The 27852-nt window shown below is 33.9% G+C and overlaps 1 protein-coding gene across 2 annotated transcripts in view; it reads left to right on the top strand.

Annotated features, from left to right (window-relative positions):
• The first annotated feature begins 3385 nt into the window (after positions 1 to 3385).
• Positions 3386 to 27852, top strand: part of LOC145674611 (BTB/POZ domain-containing protein 6-B-like) — a 125310-nt gene continuing 100843 nt past the window's right edge. The window contains exon 1 of one of the 2 annotated variants that reach the window (XM_081744837.1): positions 3386 to 3486. The gene's annotated coding sequence lies outside the window, so the exon portion shown is untranslated. Of the gene's footprint in view, positions 3530 to 27852 lie in introns of both variants that reach the window. The other variant, XM_081744833.1, reaches the window with a different exon arrangement.

The raw sequence follows: 27852 nt of genomic DNA on the forward strand, positions 1-27852 counted from the left end.
GTCAATTATACATTTGTGAGGTTTTGCTTTGAGAAATTAAGTGCATACAACATTGAATAGTAAGAGTATTACAATAAAAATATATTATTAAAAATATTGATTAAGTAATTGGAGTTAAACATGCTTTCCAGTAGGAACTATATATAGAGAGGATTTACTTTAAAATGTGATGCAAACGAATATTCGAGTTTTAATCCGAATAGAAATCGATAACTTACACAAGGATATTTACTTCATTAGTTGTATAAATCTTTATGCTTATCGTATTATAATTCTATTTAAAATTATGATTTTTCCATTTCAAAACGTAGAAGGAGAAATAAATATAATATTCTATTTGTTAAGGAAACCTTTCAAACAATGATAATTTCAGGTCATGACCCGTCGGAGAATTTGAGACCCTGTCGACATAAATTTCCCCTTCGTGGCCATAAGTTATTTTCGATCATGCTCAAAGTAGACTAATAATGTTTTATCAGTTTTTTCTCATTCATATCTTGACCATTACCGGGGAGAATCTTCTGAAATCGTCAATGCTTATAATTACTTTTTAATTACAAATCAAATGATAATAATGACATATTGAACATACTTAATATTTTGTTCTCAGCTGTGGATTTTAGATTAGCAATTCATATAATGTTCGCTTCTAATCGAATTTGAGAGAAAAGTAATTTCCAAAGATTTATTCAAAGAAATGTTCTCAGTCCTCTGATGAAAATAGGAACACACTTTTAAGAAAAAAACAAAACGAATATTTTCTACAGGGTTTGAACACATAAACTTCTGATTGACAGACTAGTCACCCAAACCGCTCGACCAGTTCGTATGTCTTCAGTGACCTCTTTTGACTTTTGTGTTGTAAAGTGGTTTCCTGCTCCACACTTTTTTGTTTTGTTTATGTCGATACAACTATAAGTTTGTGGTGAATATTTGGACGTTACAGATCTTGCAATGCATAAAAGGGTTTTTCGTATAAATTACATTCAATTTTATGTCCTAATAACTTTTATACAACAGGTTGAATCTGTGAAATGATTGGGGTTGGAGTGATCGTAAATATTTTCATAGTTAGGAGCCTGGATATGCAAACCCGCTCAGCGTGGGGATTTACTTCTGTGAAATTTGGTACATGATCTTAATAATAGGCAAGTGCTTCTTCTGTAAATAAGATTTAACAGTTTAAAAACTGATCATTTATAAAATATGTTAGGCATATAATTTTAGGACTAGCTCGGGAGAGTAATGCTCCCGGAAGTAGAAACGAGAAACACAGTTCTGATTGGTTGGCGTTATCCACTTCTTGCCACGTTGCATTAAAATAGCAGAAATCAAACGCGTGCTGCTGCCGGCCTTCGTGGCCGAGTGAGCTAGCGCTATATATTAACAATAAAAGTCTCTTTTGGCGTGAGTTCAAACCCGGCCCGAGGAAAGTTTTTTTTTTTTTACTTTTTTTTTTTACATTTTTATAACACTTATTAAAATAATATGAAAATAATAGTTTAAAAAGTGATTTATTTACTTTTGTGCAGATAAGTAGTTGTAGTACTTATGCCCTTGTACTCCATGATATAGGGCTCGTTTTGTTCCCCCTTGTACTTCATGATATAAATTTTGTGACCAACTTACAACAACTGGCTAGAATAGCGCGTAAAACAGATGGCTAGAGTAGCGCGCGGAAAAACGTACTTGCGGGAGTATTACTCTCCCGAGTGGGTCGTATAATTTTTCCTTTTCTTCTTACCGTTACAGTAAGTATTAAGAGGGAAAGGTGGTAATATATTAAAAAACCTTCATGACAAATTGTTCATGATCCCATCTTCAAGACAATTTTGAAATCTGGTTCCTGCTCTATTTCGCTGAGTACCATTGTAATACATAAATCGAAGGACTTGTAGCAAAATTAACCGTTGTCGAAACAAGATTTTTTTTTCAGAAAAATGAATAGAAATCTTCATGTTTGTGCACTGTGTATTAGAAAAAGCTCTATTTTCATTCTACAGAGAAATTTTGTTTTGACAAGGGTTAATTTCCGAAAAGCCCCTCAATTGATGTACTTGCAGGCAGACAAGATTATATATAGGTCTATATATTAATTATCAGCTGCTAATATGTAGGCCCTACCGTTTGTGGGAAGGTAATTCTTGGGCCGCGCAGTGATCAATTTCGCACACGACAGAATAAAGTCGCTTATAATTCAGGCACTATTAGTCCTACACGAATATAAGTATACATTTTTTGAAAGAGCATAAAATGGCGAAAAACTTAGAGGAAATATTTTTCCAAATTCGATCTTGTAAAGAATCTGTGGCTAAAAAACTGACGTCACGCGTAACCAATATTGAGTAAAAATGAAAATAACAAGAAAACCATTACATTTAACTAAAAAATGCACTAGAATTAAATTGTAGAAGACAATTAGACAAAGAAAATGAAAAAGTGTGGATGCTCTAGCTCCAATGGTTACGGAGATATATTGAATAATAGAAAGGGCTAAAATTTCGACTTTCTCCCCTTCCTCCTCCCCTCCCGTGAGATTTTTTCTGGCATCCAGCATTTTTGTGATTAGTGATGGATATATATTCAAAAAATATCGGATGCCAAATTGTTACATGATTTGCCCTTAGAACTCGATTTTTAAGCCCCGATGCCTAGTTGAAATTGCTGGTCTATTTCGAATCGATTAAAGGAGAGCAAATCTAAAAATAGCCTTCAATTTTCATTGAAATAATTGAATATAATAAAAAAAACGGATTCGACGTAGTCGCTTCGATTCAGTAACAACTCCAGGGAGTCGATTAGCCGTGCAACCAAGTCGAAGAAGTGAATACAGGACATGTGACCAGTGACAGATCTAGTCCCGGCAGTTCTTTTGAGTGACAAAAAAAAATGAAGCTATTACTTATATATTTTTCGAAGTTCGTAGTAAATTCATGATATATTTACCATAGTCTGGGTTCTGGCTGCCCCCCCCCCCCCCAATTTTTACCTTCTAGATCCGCCACTGTATATAGCAATCCTAATAAAGAGTGACCCCCTAACAAAGTAAGTCCTGGTTTGCGAACTGTTCCGGTTCAGAATAGCAGAATTATCGTAACTATGTTTACCTATACAGGCAAAACTGACTTCAAACGTCGCTTCTCCAGTTACGTTTCCTTTACACTTTTGGTTATGCCATACATTTTCAACATAAAGGATGGTAAAGAAAGTTGAATACAACTCTGAATTCATTCTTTCAAGGTCAGTGGCAATACCCATTCTACTCATATAGCCACAAGCTACTCATTAAATGTAGCATAAATTAAGCAAAAGAGAAAAACAGAAGTCGATATCTAAAAGCTGCTTTTCAAATGACCAAACTCAACGTCTTATCAGTGTGTTCTAGAAAAAACAATGCAACATTGGTAGTAAAAACTTGTTTGAAACACTTTCATTGTTCAGAGTGCCAGGAAAAACTGTTTGTGTTTGATAGCAGTAAATCAAAAGGTACGGAAGAAGTACGGTATCTTAACCTGGACTGTATAATAGTGTAAGTTTCTTTATCGTAACATACATAGGGGAGACAGGGTATTGCGGAACTCGGGGATAATACTGAACATCAAAGTTTTAGTCAAAAAATGCTCTTTAAAAATCAGTCAATAGCTGTACACTCTATCGGAGAGCCTTGGTAACATGCTCGCATATCAATGACAATCATTGAGCAGATTGGCGGCAATCACATATTTTATTATTTTCCCCTTGCCTTATAGCTTTGTGTCTACATTCTAGTGTAGAGAAGTTTACTTCTACTATACCTAGATTGTTGTAGATCATACTACATTATCCATGCCCTATTTCAGGATTAGTTTTGTGTAATACAATTAACTGTAATGCACTCAACAAGTACTTCTAACCTTCACAATAAAATGGCGTCACACGAGGCAATGCCGAACAGAAAGTTCTTCATAACCCCGGAGTCGAATGTCGAATGTAAGAATTGAACCAATAAGATTTCAGTGCTTGGAAGTGAAAAGCTAATGCATATAATTGAGGAGTTTGGCGTAATAAGGGCGTAAGCGGGGTTACGCCCTTTTTGCATCAAACGCATAAATGACTTTTACCATGCTTGTTTAACCTCCTGTCAAAATTTTAACTCAGTATCTAGATCCTAGAGATCAGGGCAGCTCTTTGAATCAACAACAATATCAGCCAGAGTAGCGTGAAGACATCGTTCATCAGCTGCTAACACTCCTTCTATCCCGCCGAAAGCTGTTCATTTTCCTCCAAACACCACAATGCAGTATGTAGAAGAATATGTCAGTGTTTTACGTGAGTGCAAAAAGAATCATTGTCATTGATGGCAGTGCAGTTTTAACCATGTCGGTCCCGGCGTCCCCCACACGGGACATAAAAAATGACGATATTTCTTTACAACTTTAAAATCAGACTGGCAACATTGAAATGAAATGAAATATTTGAGTTTTACGTCCCACGGTTATGCCAAAGGAGACGGTGATAATGAGAGATGAGTGAAATGAAGAAAGTGGGAGGAAACGGGAGTACCCCGAAAAAACCCACGAGCACGGTGTTTGTCCACCACAAAGTTCACTTAGCGGGGGCTGGGATCGAACCCGGGACCCCAAGCACCAGAAATGAACGCTCTACCACTGAGCCACCGTGCCCCTTGCAACATTGAAAACTGTTTACAGGGGATGATCATAGATGGGTCATCCCTTGTAAACAGTTTTCAATGTTGCCAGTCTGGTATAATAGTGATATAATAGTGTCGTCATTTTTCATGTCCCCTGTGGGGGACGCCGGGACCGATATGGTTAAGAGACTGGAAGAATCATTTCATGAACTATTTCTACCCAAAACCTGAAAGTAAAATTATGTTCAAACTTCAATTATATGTAAGGCTGCAGTGGTCTACCAGCGATAGAGTTCTAGCATCGAGTAACTACATGCCGTTGTATACGCCATTCCAATATATCAACAAACGTTTCTTGAAAATGTAGTGCTATTGTTGAACCAGTAACAAAACCAAGGGTAAGAGCCTTCAAGTTTCTGATGTTAGAAGTCTCTGTCGGTTTGTGCCAGCCCCTGGTAAAGCATAGATATGTGGACGTGGATAATTGAAATAGGAAAAATAATTTATTGACTAATCGTTTGTGCTGAAAGTGTGTGAAGTGATTGTGAGCAGTGTCACTGTGTTTCATAACACATTTGATAAAAATATTATGAAAGGGAGGAAAATATATCTCTCCCTTTCATAATATGTTCTGTAATAGCAATCCTGAAACAAAGGAATGAAAATAACATGTATCAATGTAGCCAACATAAATTTAGAAACATCCATACTGACTAACAAGAATACTGACTTGTATTGAGTACTGTTCGGAAACGTAATACCTCTCTAAATAACTCGAAAGGTGGATAATTGTGTAAATTCAAATGAATACATCAAGAAACAAATGAAATTGAATATAAATTCCTTTGATGCTGCAGGTAAACAACTCCAGGCAGGTTATCGATCTGAACCCAGATATTCACATGGTCAATATCGTGCAATGCTTAGTTTATGTTGAATTTTGAATTGGATCCCATTGAGTGCCCAAAATACAACTTTGTGATGTTTTAGCACACACACGAGACTACAATCTGAACAATTTTGAGCAAATTCAGAGGGACATTTGTATGCGAAATTTAAAATTCAAATCTTAATTTGAATTTTTGAAGTGTTATTTTTTATTTTACAGGTTTTTGCAATATAGTATAACTTATAGAACAATCTTTAAGCTTTCCAATGGTGTTTGTTTCATGTCTCTAGTGCACATATTAACCATTTTATGATAATTTTTAATAATCATTTAACTGAAAAAATGCCGTTTCTTTGCATTTTTGAACACCCTGTATGGGGACGCTTTCAGGAGGAGAGAGGTAATATTTGGGATTTTTTTCGTTTCCCACTGTATTAAAGCTGTGCACCAATTTTTACAAAAAATCTAAGATCGTCAGGTCAGATTTTGCCATTTCATTGGTTGATTTCACATGGAATGTCCCATATATATATATACAGTGGCGTATTTAGGATTTTGTTTCGGGGAGAGCTTTGCTAACTTTCGGGGGGGCTTTGCCTGAAAATATGAAAATTCTGCAAGATATTTCATATACTTTACTATAGTAAGTAAGATTTCGGGGGGGGGCTTAAGCCCGGAAGCCCCCCTAAATACGCCACTGTATATATATATATATATATATATATATATATATATATATATATATATATATATATATATATATATATATATATATATATACATATATAACCTATAAAAATAACCAAGGGCTGGATCCTCAACAATAGACTGCTTAGTGATGGACGATCGCTCCTACAGTCCTCCTTGTGGATCCGTCAGTACCCTCAACGAAACTTACATATTGTGTAGTATATTTTTATCTTTAAAAAATTCTCTAATAAATAAAGTAAAGCAAAAAGTTAATATACCCATTTAGAAATTCTTTGACTATAGGAAATGTCACAGCATATGGAGGATGTGTACGTAAGGCCTTTAGAATCCAATTATTATAAATGACTAGTTTGCTCTGGTCAATATATCGTTCATCAAGAAAACACTACCGTACAATTTTAATTAAGTAGAATTGATATGTAATCGAATCAGTAAGATTCAATGTCTACTAACTTCATTTCATGTTATATGGTTTAATAAGAAAATGTATGAAATCTACTAATCACAATAAATAGCATGCAGTACTCAACTGCAGTTTCTAATTCGTTTTTTTTTTTTTTTTTTAATTTCGCACGGTTTGTGATTAACTTCAAATAAAGAATATTCACTCTTCTCTAAATAAAGACTGTTACATTTTCAGAAGTCTTGGAAATACTATTCGGTGAAAATAGTTTATTTATTTATTTATTTATTTATTTATTTATTATTTTAAAACAGATTATTTGTATTTTCATTCACACAGAAAGCATGAGATTTAAGTGACATGTTGAAGTGCATAAAAATTAAAATAAGTAATGAAATCAATACTTCAAATCATCACTTTGTAATTCAAGTCCTATAGCATTAAATGCTTGTTGTAACCTTATTGTAGTATCTTATCGCTGACGTGATACCAAACAAGATGTCTCATCATAAATTACCTTTCCAATGACTTAGGATCAATATCTCGGCGCCAAGAAAGTTGTGTACGTGAAAAAAAAAGAAAGAAACATAGACGCCAGACAGATATGGAAAAAGAAGTCAGACATCTTATGAGGTGAAGATTTTTTTGCTTTACAGAAAATAAGCAAAGACGTGATATTATGCATTTACAGCGTCTTCTCGTTATTTACGGCAGCAACACGCGGATAAGAACAAATAGGCGGAAACACATAACGTCAGAAAATATGTTGCAAATATTAGAGTGAGAAGACAGAGAATTTCCTTTTCCTATCAAATGAGGACCATTTTGTGTAGTTGTTCTTCAATCGAAGTTTTCCTTTCTATTTCGTAAAGCCTTTCAATCAGTAGCGTAACCAGGATGTGTGTTTTTTTGGGAGGGAAGTGCTGTTATAGGTAAATATAGAAAAATTACAAACAAAAAATATATAAACATAAAAATATATAAAAAATTACAAACATCAAAGTGCCAAAGTACATTGTCGGACCTCTTTGGGGAGGCGGCCCCTCTGGCCCTCCCTTACCTACGCCACTGCTTTCAATCAAAGTTGAAGTTGAAGGAATCAATAACAAAATCTACTCCAAACCATGAAAGAGATTCCTTATAGGTCATAACTTTTTTTTATCTAAAAGTTTCCAGGTTCAACACTTGCTCGGAATACAAAACCTTGAATTAAAATTCATGTAATGCTTTGAATCTAATTTTAATAGTAGTAATATCTGTTGTAATCTCACAAGAACGTAACCACAATCCATTTCGTATCATTCAGAAAACACGATATGTATTGCTATCAAAGGAATACTGAACTCCATGGGCACCAGAAGAAAGGGGCGGGGGACCAGGACCGCCTGGCTCACGAAAAGTATTAAATTTCTTAAGGTTTTCTTAATACAAATAAAATACCAAACGTAATATAGTAACCAGGGAGATGCCTCCCACTCCCTAGAAAATTTTCTTCGGGCGCCCACGCCAAACTATATACACATATACAAGTAATGCATCTTATAACAGTTATGGAATTTTCTTGGTAGTAATGCACGAAACATAGACAATGTCTATAAGGACGATGGACTTAGCTTAAATTTTGCTAGTACATGCCTGCCATATTGAAATCTTGAAGGCATCGTGGTTTGCTCTGTGAACAGTAAGTACGCCAGAAATGTTTACTTGGGAGGTGTTCAAAATAAAAGGGGGGATGCTCTCAGAATAGTGATATACATTTTTAAACACTATTTTGTTACGCAACTATTAGCAAAAGTAACTGGTTCCATGCTCCCCCCTCCCTCGCAGCTTTCATTTATGGAGCTCAATCTGCTTTTAAAAAAAACACTTTGTCATAGTTTAATTTCTTTACATTGGATCATTAAAATCAAATTTCATATTATCACAAATAGGAAACTAAGTTCAAAGATTTCATATTAATACACAAAGAGAAAACCCAAGTTCAATCCCAAGTTCTATGGAAAAAAAAAACTTTTATCAATAGACCCTATTGTACAGCCTGAATAGTATGTACTAGAGATGGCCACAAAGTTCCGGTTCCGCGAAGAACCGGTTCTCGGAGATCTGGTTTTCAGAACCGGTTCTGGAACCGGTTTCAGACCCGGATCCGAAAACCCGGTTCCAGAACCGGATCTTAGGAACCGGTTCCAGACCTGGATCCGAAAACCCGGTTCCAGAACCGGATCTTAAGAACCGGTTCCAGATCTGGATCTGAAAACCCGGTTCCAGAACCGGATCTTAGGAACCGGCTCCAGATCTGGATCTGAAAACCCGATTCCAGAACCGAATCTTAGGAACCGGTTCCAGACCTGGATCCGAAAGCCCCCAATGACCCGTAAAGGAGGCACAAAGTTCACCTTCAAAAAATGCAAAGAGGACCATGCGCTTGTGCCTTCTCCGCCCAGACCCGCTTGTGCCCCCAGAAAAAAATTTTGGTCCACCAGTGGGTGTTTAGCGAAATGAGTTGGCCAGTTTGCCTGTTTAGCCAATGAGTTTGCCAGTTACCCAGTTTATTTAGCCAAATGTGACAAGCTGCCGCCGCCTGGGCGCCTGCCTGTTGCTTCCACTATTTCATCTAGCATACTGTTCACAGCCTGTCAGCAGCTCGGGTTTAGCGTAGGGATGGTCACAAAGTTTCGGTTCCAGCGGAACCGGTTCTTGGAGACCCGGTTTTCAGAACCGGTTCCGGATCCGGTTCCAGACTCGGATTCGAAGAACCGGTTCTAGACATGGATCCGAAGAACCGGTTCCAGACCTAGATCCAAAGAACCGGTTCTAGACCTGGATCCGAAGAACCGGTTCCAGACCTGGATCCGATAAACCGGGTCCGGAACCGGATCTTCTAGAACCGGATCCGTTCAGACCCGAAAACCGGTTCCACCAGGAACCGGTTCTGGCCATCCCTAGTATGTACCAACTAAATATAATTATTATAAGTTGTGCTGTATATTATTCTGAGGAGGATGGCGTTAGTAAAGAAATGATTTGGAATTAAAATACTAAATAATACTGTAATTCAAAATACTTCGGGCGAAAGTGCTTCCAGGGTGCGAAATAATGACAAGGAAGCTTATTATTATTATTATTATTATTATTATTATTATTATTATTATTATTATTATTATTATTATTATTATTATTATTATTATTATTATTATTATTATTATTATATCAGCTCTTCGCAGTGGTAGGTTCAATATAGGAAGTTCACACATTTGAGCATTTATTATTATTATTATACTAAGTAATACAGTGAAACATCTAAAAACGGACATCCGTGGAACACGATTATTTGTCCGCAAATGAGAGGTGTCCCTAAAAGGAAGGGTTCTCTCTCATAAGACCACACCACACATATTTATGGCATGGAAGAATAAGAAAGTTTGTCCTCTTATGAAGATGTCCACTATTGAGAGATGTTAAGGGGGCAGACTACTAAATATTCTTCAAAAGCTAACAATTTTTCTTTTGCCAGTTTTTCGTAAATGAAAAGAGATAATGAAATGTAACTTACCTCAATAATAGATAATGTTATTCTACATCCGAAAATACGAATCGGAAGAATTTTCATTATTGCCATCCATAGAAATTACAGTGTGACAAGAATTTGAATTACCCAAAAATCTAGGTTAAGGCAATGACTAGAAAATTGAACTCAACGATAATTGATGACTTATCACGCTGTCTGTGTTTCTTGTTAACTACTTTTTAAATAATATTTGTATTCATTCTGTAATAACTTACATACGTTATTACAAAATAAATAAATTAGTACAAAATAAATACAAATATTATTTTAAAAGTATTAACAAGGAACAGACAGCATGATAAGTCATCAATTACCGTTGAGTTCATTTTTCTAGTCGTTGCCTTAACCTAGATTTTTGGGTAATTCAAATTCTGGTTACACTTTAATTTCTATGGATGGCAACACTGAAAATTCTTCCGATTCATATTTTCAGGTGTAGAATAACATTATCTATTATTGAGGTAAGTTACATTTCATTATCTCTTTCCAATTACGAAAAACTGGCAAAAGAAAAATTGTTAGCTTTTGAAAAATATTTAGTAGTCTGCCCCCTTAAGGTTGGTCTAAAGCCATGAAATAGTGTCGTCAGAAAGAAGTACAATTTTACATTCGCAGGGGGCATAGCTTTCAGTTTTTACGAAACTTACAAAAATAGATGGCAGTGTTGTCGAACCCAATTTGGAAGATAAGACAAGACCTTACCTCCCCTTCTTTATTTTTTTTTTTCCTCGCGAAGAATGGGGCAGAGGGTGTGGGATGTCGTTTGTCTGCGACCTTCGTAGGAATTTTCTTTTTCGATACCACTGTCTGTCTAGTAATCTGCAGCTTGTAGGGAAGAGGAGTTTGAAGCTAGTCGTTCCATTTCTGGTAAAGAACGCTGAATAGCGAAAATGCCGATTGCTGAGAACACTTTTTTCCCCGGTATTTGCAGTATATTGCTTGTCTTTGTTCACGTGATACTGGACTTGCAATTAAATACATTTGCTCAGCACAGATTTAATCAAAGATGTCATAAATGACAACTCAAATTGAACACAAGAACTTTCAGTGGCGTACAAACAACGTTATAAAGACGAGTTCAAGCACCCAAGTTCATATCATATACCATTGATCTGTACAATATATTAACGGGTAAAGTACAAAAATTTGAATTCTTTATCCAGCATAGGAGTTTTGAAATGCGTTACTCCTTTAACCCTGCACCACTCGCGCGGTGTTAGATATCAACAACCTTCGCGTGGGGTCACAGTGACCCCACTTTATATTAAACGTATTTTTTGTGTACGAAAAATGTTGCAGTAAACAACTAACTAATTGTTGGCCTTGAAATAGACAATATAACAGACAGCTAGTAGGATAGCCGGGTCAGAATTGCCAACTGTCTAGGAGAGCCAAACAAACAATATCCCTCTGGGGTCATATTTACCCCGCGCGAGGGTTGCAGGGTTAAACCTTCATGTACTGTCGGTGTGGAGTCATAACTCTATTTAGCGATGAAGACAATATAAGAAAGAGAGAGAAAAATGGAAAATAATTTTAACGACAAGATTAGCAAGATAGAGTAGTGTTGTATTTACGAAGATACAATAGTTATTATCAAATATTTGGAATTAATGAAAGAAGTGGCTACATTGTTAGTCCATTTTAGAGTGGCATCTTATTTACGAAATATCAATATATAAATTATAGCAAATTACTGTACTTCGTAAATAAATATTTCATTAGATTCCCCATAATATTACATAAGTTATTTTCCATGGAAAGGAGTAGTATACACTTTGGGGAGAGTTTTCTTCTGACGTAGTTTTCCGAAAACGTTTATTATGATTTTGTTCATATTTTGTACGTAATATTCCAGTATTAAATGCAGCATGTCCTAATTTAATTTTAAAAGTCGGTTTGGGTTTGGAGTTTTGTGTTTTTCGTTCTTATACAACAATGCAACTTAGAAATTATAAAGGACGGAACCAACTATTAATTCCGAAACATAAGCGGGGCTTGAGTGCTGCGTAATTGGCTAGTGCAGTAGTTTTCAAAGTGGGGTCCACGGACCCCTGGGGGTCCGCGACGCTTAAAGATTGAAATGTGTTGTAATAAAATGGAACTCACACCTGTTGGGCAAGAAGTATTTTTTCAGTTACTAAAAAGAAAGCAATTAGAAATTATACCTACGTGTGTAAATTTAAATGTTTTCCTACTTTGCTAAATTTCTGGCCTGGGGCTGGTCAACGGTTATATAGGACTATTTCAAGTAAGAGAAATTTCTTCTTTGTTAGGGCACTTTTTCATGAGCAGTTGTACATTAACTGTACGATTTCATGGATTTCATCTTCAAGTGGCGGAAAGCTCCCAGCGCTACCATCAATTCCAGATTTTTTTAAAAAGTAAATGTTAGTTATTTCTATGCTTATAAACAGGGTGGATTGATTTAAATCAGTCTGATTTAAATCACGATTTAAATCAAGATTTAAATCACTTGATTTTTTTAATAAAAATCATTGATTTAAATCGAATTCCGAAATAAATTAATTTAAAGTGAAAATAAGTAAAATCCTGTTTATGTTTTGTTATTTCGATTATGGAAATTAATAATCATAATACAATGAGACTCAAATATACAGTATAGTATGAAAACAAATGTCATGCAGAGTATGATTAGGGAAAATCCCGTTTTGGACAGGTAACGGAGCAATCCTGCTTCCTTCTTTTCGTAACATTGGGTTTGGGTTTTAAGATCGTTAACTATTCAAACGGGGAAATCACTATCGACATTTAAGACGAAAATTCTTTTTTGTGTGTGTCTGTTTGTTCCTAGATAATAGGGTGTATTTAGAGGGGTCCTATCCCCTCTCCATTTTTGTTTTTTGTTTTATAACTTTAGGAGAAATTTATGTATTTCATGCTGCAAGCTAGTTCTGTTTTTTTTTTTTTTTAATAGGCTCCTGCCAAATATAAGTAACTTTTGTGAAAAAAAGTGTCATTTTGATAAACGTTGTTGTACTTTTTCCTTAATGCTTAACCTTTTAAATTATATAATTAAATTATTATATTTAAATTATATTATATTTTTAGGTGATAGGGTAGAATCTTCCTTATTCTATTAAAAAGTACCAATAAGGCTTTTTACTTCGTTTTCTTCAAGACTGGAGGCATTCTAGAACACGTTACATATGCTTTCACGCCTTTCTGCGTTGAGGCATAGTGTGTGATGACGTCATGAATTTAAAAAGATGATATTTTTTGTTATGCGTATTATTATTATTCTTATTATTTGGCGGATTATATTTTGCATTCAGAAGACTGAAATTTTGCACATTCGTTCAGTGCACCCCTTAATAATTTTCAGATGTTTTCAGATCTCTGTGTGGAAACAGCGGGGTCCAGAGGGGCAAAAATGATTAAAAAAAGAATATTTTTAACAAAAACAGATTTTTCCGTGATTTTCCCGCCTCAGATGGAGACATATGAATGGTACGGTTTCAAAGGCTGTTCTATTCTGAAGAAAATGATGGGTACTATGCTCCTAGGATAAATAGGGATGTCTCAGGAAACTGTTATCTGAGATCCTGTTTTATACGGGAATCTGGGGTATTTGGGGAATATTATTTTTCGCGGGCTTACTTTTGCACCTACAAGATTGAAATTTTGCACATTTACTCAGTGCACCCCTCAGTATTTTTCAGATTTGTTTCAGATCTCTGCTTTAAAACAGGGGAGGGGTCCACAAAGGTAATTAAAAAAAGAAGATATTTTTAACAGAAAATTCCTTTTTTTCATGATTTACCCGCCCCAGATACATGATGGGGACATTTGAAGGGACCCGTTTGAAAATTTGTTTTATTCTTAAGAGAATAATGAACAAATCATGATCCTAGGATAAATAGGGATGTCTGAGAAAATTTTTATATTACATCCGGGTCATCGTGGGAATGTTCTTAGCTCATTGTTAAATAATTTCCTCACCCTTACTACTCAAGATAGAAGTTGAAACTTTGTACACACGCTTAGTACACCCCTTAGTATTTCTCAGTTGATTTTGAGCTCTGTGCGTTAACACAGGGGAATCCAGAGGGGATCAAAATTTTTTAAAAAAAAGTAAAAAAAAAAAAGCCGATTACTCTCAAAATTTCCCGCTTCAGAGACATGATAGGGAAATGTAATGTTACCGTTTCAAAAGCTGTTCCATTCTAAAGAGAGTGATGTATGTACCATGATCCTAGGATAAATAGGGATGATGCTCTAGCTGCTTGACTGAAAGTCTATAATTTACGTTTAAAAGGAGTCATAATTTAAAAGGGTTAAGAAACATTGTTTGGGATTGATATAGGTTAACGATTGGGGATAATTCAAAATTCAACCCCAATACTTTCACTTAAATGGCATAATTAGCATTTAATACTAATTCCTAATGCTTTTTCTTCAGTTCGCGACTTGCATTATACGAGGAGAAAGATTTGATTTAAATCAAAAAAATCGATTTAAATCAAAAAAATCAACAAAAATGATTTTTTTTTTAAAAAAAAATCATGATTTTTTTCCACCCTGCTTATAAACATCAATCCTCCCCCAATTCAGGTATTAAAAAAAAAACTATGAGAAACCTCTCCCAAAATATGTTCCTACATCCGCCACTGCTAGCAACTTTTGACTCAAATTGGTTTACGTGTGTGCTGTCAGTACGAAGAGTTGTCTGAAAAGCCATTGCAACATTTGATGCCTTTCCCCAACACTTACTTATGCAAGCAGACCTTTTCTGTTATTTGCAGTATTAAAACTTTAAAGCGAAATCGTCTTATTCCACAGAGATTTCACTGTATTAGGAATTAACCACCACTATTTTACCCAGTAATTACATATGAATTGATTACATACGAATTATTGTAATTATTTTGCAAGATTCTGCCATTATTTCAATTTATTCATCCTCAGCAAGTTTTAGTGGGTGTTTTTTTTTTTTTTTCAAAATATTAATTGGGAAAACATTCCCTCGTCCCATGCTGAAATCACATTCGTTTAGTAATTAATACTGTACACAGTTGCAATTTCATTATTTTAATATTCTAACCCTGTTGTTAACGTTAATTGTTGTAATGTTATTTGATCTCTCAATCTCCGCTCTTGCCCTTCCTGGCTACATCATTGGCTCTGAATATCTCTTATAAGAAAATTATTCATTGATTTTATTGTTTTCCAGAAATCCAGTTTTTCAATTTACAAATATTTTGTATTTTTCTCTTTTGTCTTTTTTAATGTAATTTTAATAATCCGCTCAATGAATTTACATGAATAAAAATATACTTTACAAAAATTAAGCTAGCGACAAATGAGTTCCTGCATAACACTAGACAGTCTAATATATATATATATATATAATTCTTACCTCGATCGATCTCTTCATTTGTAAAAATGTTTTGACTACACCCTTCTAACTTCCGTCCGTTGATACACCAGTTGCAGAGTAGCACTTACCAAATGAATCTGGCAGTGGTGCCCACCCCCCCTCATGTCCATGACGCACCCCCCCTCAACTGTCTATCCGTAGGTGTTCTTCCATGAAGAAAACTTTTCGATTAATTTTTACACCCCCTCAAACGTATTTATTTATAGATTTTAACCCCCCCAAATATTTCAATGACGCAGTTTGCGTCATAGCCCCCCCTTGTGGGCACCCCTGAATCTGGTATAGGCTTATTACTATATTGTCACATTTTTCCTTATTGAGGAGGAGGTAGGTGAATGACCTCTCAAGACGTTGCCAATTTCAGTCATCTGCATCTGTCCATCAATCTCTTTTCTCGGAAACGACCGCGGAGCCCAGGAGGATAGGTATGAGCGGGTCTGTTTTGTCAATTGTTTTGATCGAAACACCGCCCGAAACAATTAGATCAAGTGGTTCTCGAAGCCGTACATGAGAACAAGGTCGCTTCGTATTTTGAAGTGAAATAAATAAATAAAAATATTGCCTTCTTTCCCAAACGCTAAACCTTTTTTTTAAACTTGATGTAATAGATAACCTACTGATTGATACAATTTGATTAGGGGGAGTATTCCTTTTCCATCTAGGGGTGTGTGTAAAGAAATTTGGGGAGGTAGGGAGTGTTGGGGTATAGATTACTCACTGCCTGTGAACTAAATAAGATTTGAAGTTTAGCGTCCCTTTCAACATCGAAGCTATATTGGATATGGCCCTATGATTTAAAATGGAATTCGAACCACCGTAATGCGTCTGTTCTCTTTCTCTGGGAATCAATCTGAGACTACAGTACATGCACCAGGACCGCGAGGGTTAGCCATTAGGCCAACCTGGAGAGCTATGAGAGAGAAAGAGAGAGAAAGAAAACGTGATTGGAAGTTCATTATTGTTATTTTTATTTAAAAATTTCTGGATGAAGATAGTAGAAGGAAATAGGAGAACTTGGGAAAACTCTCGTGCATGACGTTGTCCACCACGAACTCACATTGCTGAGATCATATCAGGAACCAAGTACTTCATACAAAAAGTGAGCGCTTTACCACTGAGCCAACCTGCTCCCTAACTTCGCTGGTGGTAGATACAGTAAAATATAATATGTTTATTATTATTATCATTATCAAAGGAACATAATTATAATTGGCAGGATTTTTGGTTTGTTTTGTAGACGCAATGATGACCAAACAAACTTAAAACTTGTGATTAATCTGAGTATAATTTTCTATTTGATATCTACGTAGGTTATCACATGCAAAGGTAGTAGAAATGAAGCTATAAGTCGCAGACAATAGATTTTATTGCCCCTTAATTGCTTTATTACCTAACGACTTTCGATGTCAATATGGCCGTGTCGGCCTTGGAGAGGTTTAGGGGGAGGTGGTTTTATTACCCTGTTTGTTAGGTGGTTAGACGGGTTCCTGGAAAAGGTTGAGTGTTAGGAGGGATGGAGTAGTTTCTAGAAAAGAGGTTGAAGGACATGTATCACGTGATTTTGATAGGGTTGTTTCTAACAGCTATGCTATGATCAAATTAATTATTCTTTTATTTGTATTTCTTAATAAATTAATTGTAACAATTGTACTGGTTCGCTTGCTAAGCAAGCTCCTTATTTATTGGATCGTTTGCTAAAGCATACTCTGCTTATTTATTGGATCGTTTGCTGTGCAAACTCCTTATTTATTGGATCGTATGCTAAAGCATACTCCATAGAACAATCTCTGATTGTGATTATATTAATTAATTCTCTTAATAAATTAATCGGAACATCTTATTTTACGGATTGCTTGCTAAGCAAGCTCCTTATTTATTGGATCGCTTCATTAGAAAGCTTATTATAAAAATATTATGTTCGAACAATATGTGAGCATACTAGAAACGCTTGTTGTTAAATTTGATTGTGATTATATTAATTAATTCGATCATTTGCATAGCAACTTGTATTTTTTTGTTCTTTCGTATTATTTATAATAATACTCGTTGTTAAATTTGATTGTGATCATATTAATTCTTTATTCTTTCGCTTCATTAAAAGCTCTTTCTTATTTGTATTTTCATAATAAATTGGAGGGAATAAACTTTATTCATGCGGGACTTCTTAATTTGACGGATCGTATTTTTATTTTCTCGAACACTGTGTGAGCATACTAGAAATTTTGTGTATAGAATATGTATGTATACTTCGGTACATATACAGAGCGTGGTTCTTGTACGTCTTTCGCTGGTGAACTTAAGACATGAACTGAACTTTTCGCGCGCTTTTTGGAAACTCGTTGGGCAAGAGGGAAAGATGGCGTTGTTGGGTAACAGGTGCGTGTTAAAACATGAAGACAAATACAAAGGAAAACCGACGACACGTTTAGTACACATCACAGAGTGCCGACAGAGTAATAAAAACAAGTCTGGCGCCAGGGTAGGTGAACACAAGACATTGTCGGCGAAGAATACAAAGAAGATTGAGGTTGTGGCAGGTAAACATGTTGAATCATGCCCCTATGCTAATTGGTAATAGAAAAGAAGTTTTGCGCGGCGAATGATGAACACGTGATTACCTTGTGGCTATGAAAATACTTTAAATACGGGCTATAGCGGAAAATATATATAGAGACACCATGTATCTCTTTGAGAAAGAAGAACACTACGAGGTTAACACCGAAGCAATATCCGATGCTGAAACAGAAATATACGAATCATCGTCAGATGAAGAATATGATTTTGATGCAATAGATTCACCAGTGCTAACAACAGTTTCACCAACACCGCCGTCATCACCAGCAGTATTATCAAGAACATCACGATTTTGGGGTTTAGATTGTTGTTGTAATAGTCAAAAGGTGGACCGTGAATGTATAAAGAAGGCTATTGAAAAATGGGATTTCAACGATACATTAATTTGCGATGGCTGTAGAGAAGGATCCCCTCATGATTTTGCGCATGATTGTATGAATGTACACCCAGAGTCATTGGAAACCCGTGCATGGAGTATTATTGCAAGTCCTAGTGTTGAAGAAGATGTGTTTTACTTGTATGCAAACACCCATATTATTGGAATATTAACAAGAGAAAAATTCTATGAAACGTATGTGGAATTATTAAGTGATACAGACTATCTTCCGGAATTACTGGACATTTTCATAAGAAAAGACAAACGGAAAGCGAATATTTCAGATTGAGAAAATGTATTCGAATAGAGTTAGTGTTTCATGTGTGTTATGCAGTGATGAAAACATTAATGTGAACTGTGTATTAAAAACTATAAAACTATACTTACGTAACACCAATCCAATTGAATGCATGGAATGCAAGTTAAATCTTCCTCATGATTGTACTCATCTTCATAATACTGGAACATTTGCAACGAAGTACTTATCTCTTGATAAAACTCTTAGTGAACTTTTTGAAGTTTTTGAACAAGAACATAGTGAAATCTCATTTATATGGTTTATGCGTAAAATTTGTGATCTTTTAAAAAATACAGAATTTGTTGGACAGATTATTCCGTTTTTCATTTATCACACAAATGAAATTTCACCATGTGTAAATCAATATATTATCGATATTCAAGGTTATAAAATGTCTGATAATGAATTTATCATTCGTGAGTTTTGTTTAACTGCATGCGATGATACAGTAAATTTCCATTGCTTGGTAAAATCACCAATAGATTATAATTTATTATCATTAGAATGTCAAAAACAAATTGATTGGTTAACTTTAAATTTACATGGTTTGAAATGGAATAGCAAAACTGGATATACTGTATCATGCATACGAAACCTTGTATATCAATTATGTTCAAAGAATTCATCCTTTTATTGTAAAGGTTTAGAGAAATCTCTTTGGATTAAAAGAATATTTGCATTAGATAATGTCATTGATTTAGAAACAAAACATTGTCCACCATTAAGTGAATTATGTGGAAACACATTTAATGATTATTGTAATTTTCATACAAATATTGTAAAGAAATCAGGATGTGCATATCGTAATGCACATCAGTTGAATTATTGGTGGAAATATGAAAGATCAACAGCATTAACTAATGCATTATCAAGATTGTAATGTTTTTCTTAGGAATTGTAAATAAAATGCAGGGATGTAAGTTTAAAAAAAATTTATTGAAAATTTAAGAAAAAAATTGTATATATGATAAAAAAAATAAAAAAATTGTAAACATATAATAAGAAAAAAAAATAAAAAAAATAAAAAAAATTATTTCTGTTTTCTTTTTTTAAAAAATTTGTTCACATGTTTATAAACGATATCATCATTCTTTTTCAAATTTTTCTTGTTAAACATTTTTAAACACTTTTGAAATGATTGAGTGCGGATAATATGATGCAAAAAGAACAACACAAAATACCCGCACAACACAGAATTATCATGTTGATATTGATGATTATTCGTAAAGTACATTTTAGTATTTTTCGACAAAAAGTTTTTTATTTCTTTGGGAATGTCCATAGCAAGACTGTCAAAGTAGTACCCATGTTTTTTCTTATTGATGTACACTGCGACCCAGTGGGAACCAGCAGAATCAGATGTATCAAGATTAATCACAAGTGCAGCAGGAGGTTCTACCGTTACAGGTAGTCTGTCAATAGGGTAAATTCCAGTAACACTTGCACCAGTCACTTTATCACTTAGTAACACTTTTAACAACTCGTCACTATACATGATGAAGATTATTATTTTTAATTGTAGTAGGTATGTAACTATCACTGTTATTCACATGTAAGACATAGTCATACACTTTTACATATTCACTATACAGTAATGCTTCATGAACACTGCACCTATATTGTCCGAAACGATGCTTATTATGTGCACACCGATGAACGTGAAAACTTAATGCAGTATACTTTGGACAGTTTATTTCTTCTAAATTTGTAACTTCTCTTTGAAGAATTTCTTGAAGAAAACACTTTCTATTTATTCCGTAGGTGTATATTGTTGTAGTATTTGAACAATATGATTGAAGTATTTCCTTAAGATGGGAATATTCTACATCGCCTTCGTGCCAGGTAATGCCATACACATTCTCACCTAGATATTTGTTTGTACTTACGATCGGCTCAGCTAACTTATTTAAAGGAAATGGTGGTTTAAAAATCCAATTTTGGAAAAAGGGAACGTCAGGATTTACAATGGCTAATTCTTTTACAATAAAGTCATCTTCGTTATCATGATACGCCGAGAAGTGTACAACAACCCTCATCCTACTCAACTGAATAAATTAGAAGGTGTTATCAGTATAAATATTTCTATCTTTGTCTACTTGTGCTAAAGAATCGAATTGTGCGTACACAATGCATGTAACAGGTTCAGTTAAAGTTTCTGAAAATGATACTTTTAAATTTACAGGGGAATCGCGTACCACATCCCACGTGTTGTCGTCTAAAGTTCCTGTTGGAGATAGAATAAAAGCATACAGAGCATATCCGTTTGGATACTCATCAAGAGTAACAGTATGTGAATAATTTTGATAATATATACCAGTACCTGAAATCAAAGTATAGTAACTTAGAAGATATAAATTGTTATTAAAATCAGGAGTGAGGGGGTTGGGAGGAAATGATTTTGAGCCGACTTGTAATTGCAGTTTGTTAACGTTAAAGTTTTGAAATTCAAAGGGATTAAGATGTGATTTCCCATTGAAGGCTGTGTTGGAGATGAAACCAATAACCAGGCCTTTAGGAACATTACCCAGGAAAAGATTATCAATGTTGTAAGAGTTTACTTGTGCAGGTATAGTATAAGATCTTGTCTCCACTTTCGTCAGAGGTAACTTGGCTGTTTCCGAACCCATTCGTGTATTTAATTGCATAGCTAAATCTGCAGCTACATCAATACGTCGTACATGAAGAATAACTTCCTCAAGTGCAACTTTATAACTTGTATTTTCAGGAGACATTAAGCAAAAATTATCTTTACTACGATGTAGTTTTACACGTAAACTTACTTTGTTAGGAAGCATACGATCTAAACTTACAATATCAGTATGAAGACGTCCATACATTTCAAAAGACTTACTATTTTTCACCTTATTAGCACGTTTTTGAAAACCAGCATTTGTATTATCTAATTTATTAAAATTTTTTGCAGTATCTTTATGCCACAACCCACATGCTAAATGTGTTTGAGAAGCATCATAAGAATAATTTAATAATGTTTCAATGTATGCACGATAAGGATAAGATCCTGATGAGGAACTAATTAATTTATCATTTAACGAAATATCAATTTGACTAAATAAAGAATGTAAGAAATTATTTACTGGTGCAACAGTATCATCATTAGCTAAAGTTGTACCATCAGCTTTAGTAATTTTACAACGTACATAAAGATATAGATATGCAGGATGAATAAATTCCCCTGTTTCTCCTGGAATAACAAATTCAATAGGTCCTTCTGAGGTTAATGTGGAAATAGGACGATATTCAGCATTTGTAGTTGCTTCAATAGCTGTTTGTGTCATTGGTATAGAAAAGAAATCAAATTCATTGGTACAACATTCAAAACTACTTGAATTTAGGAGCGCCATTATGAAAAGATGTCGTGTATATGTTTACGTTTTGTTGGTGGTCCAAACTTTACAATTGCAGGAGCTTTCCTCTTGCGTGACCGTCTCTTGCCGTTACCAGTTAGCAACTGTCCAACTTTATTAATTGCTTTTGTCTTTAAACTATTACCAGCTTCTTTTACACGCGCACGAACAGATTCTTTAAATGGTCGATTTTCTAATACATCACCCGCAACTTGCATACCGGTTTGTAATGCTTGACGTCCTACAGTTTTTGCACCTTGTTTAAGAAATGGTAAAGCAAAACGAAATAATCCTTTAAAGAAACTACCTATACCATGTCCCCTTTGATATACAGGTCCTGAAAAATATGGTATTCCGCGTCCACGGTGATAAGTAACACGTCTTGCTCTCATCTTTTTCCTATAATTATTATTTAGCAGATGCAGGAGAGCGTTTAAAATGTAGTGTTACGGTCAGTGTCCCAGAACGAAATGGCAAATTTCGCCCTGCATGATCTTTTAATAGTATTTCAATTGTGTTAAAACAAAATTTTGCAAGTGGCATATAATGAATATCTTCAAAGGTAATTGTTTGAACTTTTCCGTATTTAATATCAGAGATTGTTGCTATACGTAATAATGGTGCTTTTGTATCACCTAAAAATTGATATTGTATAATATCTGTATATATAAAAATTTGATGTGGATATCCGATATCAACATATGGTTGTTTGAATCCACGAGATTCTTTAACAAGATCTGATTTTTCAGAAAAACCTAATTGTAAAGCTAATGTAGGCGACAATGTCACTGATTCTACACGTTCATTACATTCAACATGCACAACATTTGAAAAACTAAATTTTATAAAACTTGATATTGCGTTTAATTCCTCTAGTAAATGATGAATGGATGGATAATATCCAACAAGAATTTTACTTTTCATAGGTTCTGCATTTTTAAATTTGTACCATATAACATTTTCACCTTCAGTAACATTATAACATGTTAATGGAATATGTACTTCACTTAATCCTACATACCAATCGGATTCTGATAAACGAATATTATTTTTTAATTGATTAATAAAATGTGTTGGACTATTTGTAGGATATACATCTGTACTAGCATTTGAAACTAGTGTAATGTAAAAACTATCATCAATACTTTCAGAAATCATTTTCGTTTAAAGTGAAGTGTTAGGTTTGAAGTTCCAAAACGAAATGGTAATTTTAACCCGTGTTCATCTTTTAAGTTTACTTCTATCGTATCAAAATATTTCTTTTCAACTTTAACATAATGTGGTGAGTGAAACACAAAAGATTTTACATGACCGTGTTGTACATTATACACACTAAGTTTTCGAACTAATGGTCCTATATTTTGTTGTTGTTTTACAATATCAATGCAAACATTAATTGTATTGGGAATATTATAATCTAAATCACATGGAAATTTTCCACGTGCTAATATTAAATCAACATTTCTAACTTTTGTGTATATAACTTTTTTAACATCATACGTATTTTCATTAATAAATCCAAAAATGTGTTGTAATCCTGGTGTAACACCAATCATACATTGATCTTCTAATTTCAAAGAATGTTTAATAACAATTTGATTTTTATTTTTTAAATAGTGTAACATACGAGCATTTTCAGGAATTAATTGTAGAATAGATTCAATTGATGAATAATATCCAGGTGTAATTGGAACATGGTGGCGTTCAACTTTACCATCGATAACACTAGTAATTATAATTTCTTCATTTTCACCAACATTGTAAAAACTCCACGGAATATTAATTTGTGTTAATGCAACACCCCATTCCCCATCACGTAAATCAATAGGTTGTGCCAATTTAACTCGAAATGATGATGTTGTATTATTATCAAAAAGATTGCTACTTGCATTTGAAGGAAGAGTAACGTAAAAGTCGTGTGTAAAGTTCGAATTCATTTTGCAGACTGAATAGAATCTGATCTAATCCACGAATTCATACTTGATGGATATCCTAACCATTTTACATACATCCACCCATTTTTACGTTTCAATACTTTTTCAATAAGATATGTTTTCTTTGAATTTATAATTACTTTTTGTAATTCTTCTGCATAAAATATTCCTTTAATTTCCTCACCGTTCCAATCTTTTAATTTGTAAGTGACAGGATCTGACTTTATACATTTGTCAACAATAAATATTTCTTGTGACCATTTAGGTAAATATCCTTTTTCTAATTTATGTTTATACTTACTAACACGAACATAATCACCCGAACTAAATTTGCAAGTTATATTTTTCTTATTCTTTTTATTTCCGTATAATGTTTCCCACACTTGATTCACATTGGAATCATTTACTTGTGCAGGTGCCATTTTAATACTTGAATGGTATGAATGATTATAATTTTTTACAATTTGATCTAATACATTAATATAACGATAAGTATTCTTTGCAGTAAAATAACGATACAATCTTTCTTTTAATGTACGTATAAAGCGTTCTGCTAACGCACACTTAATTTCGGAATGAACACTATAATGATTAATTTCATATTCTTTAAACAATTGTTTTACATGTCGATTATAAAATTCACCACCTAAATCTGTTTGTACGTTAAACACAGGTAACTTGAAATTTTTAAAAATTTTTGTTATTGCTTTTACCATTTCAGGACCTTTCTTTGTTTTTAACGGAACACAATATGCATAACGTGAAAAAATGTCAATACAGCATAATATATATTTATAATTATTATTATACTTTGCAATATTTTGCATATCTGCTAAATCCATTTGTAATGTTTCATTTGGTGCACTAACATAATACTTTTTACGTTCAAAAACTTTACGAGCTGGTGCATGTAATGTATAAGCATCTTGAGAAGCTAACCATTTTTTAATTTTCTTTTTAGATAACTTTGTTTTGCGTTGTAATGTTTGTATACTTGATAAAGAATCAGGATTTGAATAATCATAATATATTTTGGATAATTTTGTCATTTTACATACTATATTCTTTCCAATGTTTAAATAAATTAGCTACTACTGCAGGACTAGGAGATTTTCTTACTTTACGAATACGTTGTCTACTACTACTACTACTACTTTTCACTTTTGATGCTGGCGTGCTAATAGGTGTACCAATAAATTCTTTAGGAACATTAAGATCTTCTAATAAATTTTTAAATTCATGAATACCTATAGGATTTCTTGAATATTTTCTTGTACGAACAACATCATTTACTAAATCTATAATATTTGAACCTGGTATTGTTTTTTCATGAATACGTACTGTACCAGACTTATCCCACTGAATTTTATTACAACTTGTCAACTGTTTTAATAATAGATCTGTTTTCCTACGAAGTGTTTTCGGTACTGATTGTAAAATGTCTGATACAAATGGTAAAATAGAAGTATTGCTATCTTGTTTGGAAGTTGATGATGATGATTTTTCTTCTTCTTCTTCTTGAATGATAGGTAAAGTAATAGGTTTATGTGAAGAAGATGTATACTGTAAATAACGATGCAAAGCTTGTTGATATAATTTCCACTTTTGTTGTACACTAAGATCACGACGTTTTAAGATGTTATTCATTTCTTCATCTAAACGTGATTGATGTGAATCTATGGATTTAAGATTCGATTGAATTTCATGTACAGCATTTTCAGGAACTAAAATCATTTTACGTAATTCTGACATATTTAACGACTAAAAATACTGCTTCCCACTGCTGCAAGAAGTGGTCCCAAGATTAACGGTAAAAGAGCACCACCTTTCTGTAGTAACAACTTTTTCTTTTTATTCAATGCAGTACGTTGCTGAGATAGAGCACGTAAGATCTTTTTATGTCTACGTAAACGTTGCTTCTGACGAGAATTTAAAGGGATGTTTCCTTTTATTGTGTTCTTAGCTACTTGAGATATTGTTCTTATTAAATCCCCTGAAGCATTTTGTAAAATTTGTTTTCGTTTGGTATTCTTGCATTTGCACAGTGCACGGAGCGTGCTGTAGTGTTGTTTCACCTTCAACATCTTGATGCAGACTAAACAAAAATTTCTGTATGCATGTCTTTTACGTTAGCGTACACATACATGATTTCATTCGGAAAAATATTTGTACGTATTTGCAATGCATCGTTTGTTTTTTGTGTCAAGTCAAATAATAAATAAGTGTGAGGCTCTCGTGTTACTTCTTCGAACACACTCACGACTTCTTTACTATACCGAGGCATAATTTGCCTTGCTAAATATTGTATTTGTAATTTATCACGTGGATTTTTAAATACTATAATATAATGTGCATTTAAACTAATATCACGTGCATGTTTTCCTTTTGGAAATAAATTTTGAATAATAAATATTACAGTTAACTTTTTGTGATGTGCATACTTTGTAAATAAATTAGCAACATCACCATTAGTTTCTGACATTAAATCATCAAGTATTAATAATGAATTTTCTTTGATTTCAAAATTATTCATGTCAGGTATTCCCTCTACAAAACGTATTTTTGCATTTGCATCTAATTTTGGTATTACTGCACCATAACACCAAACAATATCATTAAACTTTATACTAAACATTTGATCATGTTCATTAAGTAAACGATTTACAAAACAAGTTTTACCAGCCCTTGAAGGACCAGCGATTAAAATAGTAGAGGGATGTTGAAACTTTAACATCTTGTAATCAAATGAATGCATACAATAGAGACTCTGCTTTATATACACACTCACACTCACACATTGAATTTTAATATTTTCACAATCATTGATTGTTCGGAGTATACATAGTAATGAAATGGATAAAAAATCACTGGGATATAAGATTAAAGCTGAAGTGACTAGTTTATACATTGTTTGCACAGCAAACGAAAATATGAAAAGAATAAAATAAATTAAGAATAAATTAAATAAATTAGGAATAAATTAAATAAATTAGGAATAAATTAAATAAATTAGGAATAAATTAAGAATAAATTAAAAAATAAATATTTTTACAATCGATGATGGTTCGGGGTTTCATTACACGAAAGAGACACGCATACAAGTCACATTCACTCATTCGTGGGCCTATAACCGTAAGGTACACTTGCACGTTTTCGTATTGGTTCATCGTCGGTCATGTTAGGTTCGTCAATCCGTTTTCGTTTTTTGTTGACCTCACGGTGTGTCTTTGTCTCTCTACAGCTAAAGATACGGAACCCCGGTCTACGAACGATGCTATTTGGGTTTTCTATTACTGTGGACTCTAATTGTCCAGACACTAATTTATAGAAACTCTCAAAGTTAATTTTCTGAGAGGTCCTATCATTTAGTGTTATCCCCCTAATTTTGTATATATGCCGAACATCCCCTTGGGCATTTGTTAGCCGCATAGCATAATTTTTACAGCCAAGACCAATAAAATTTGTAAACTCCCAACCTTCAGGAATTTCATTCGTCAGATCACCCAAATAGTTTCCGAGCGGTAACAAGGGTTCCTCATCTTTTTTCTGTAAGTACATGATACTGTCAGTGTCACAGTAGATTACTCTGTCAGGTCCTACAGTCGTCAGTAGTTCGTAAAGTCTAAGTCTAGCCCACGAAGTAATAAATGCGGCTAGTATCACATTGGAAAACTCCAACGGAACGTTTTCATTTTCAATGTCT

This window comes from Thermobia domestica, chromosome 2 (genome assembly GCF_964235325.1).
Source record: "Thermobia domestica chromosome 2, izTheDome1.hap1.1, whole genome shotgun sequence".
Taxonomy (NCBI): domain Eukaryota; kingdom Metazoa; phylum Arthropoda; class Insecta; order Zygentoma; family Lepismatidae; genus Thermobia; species Thermobia domestica.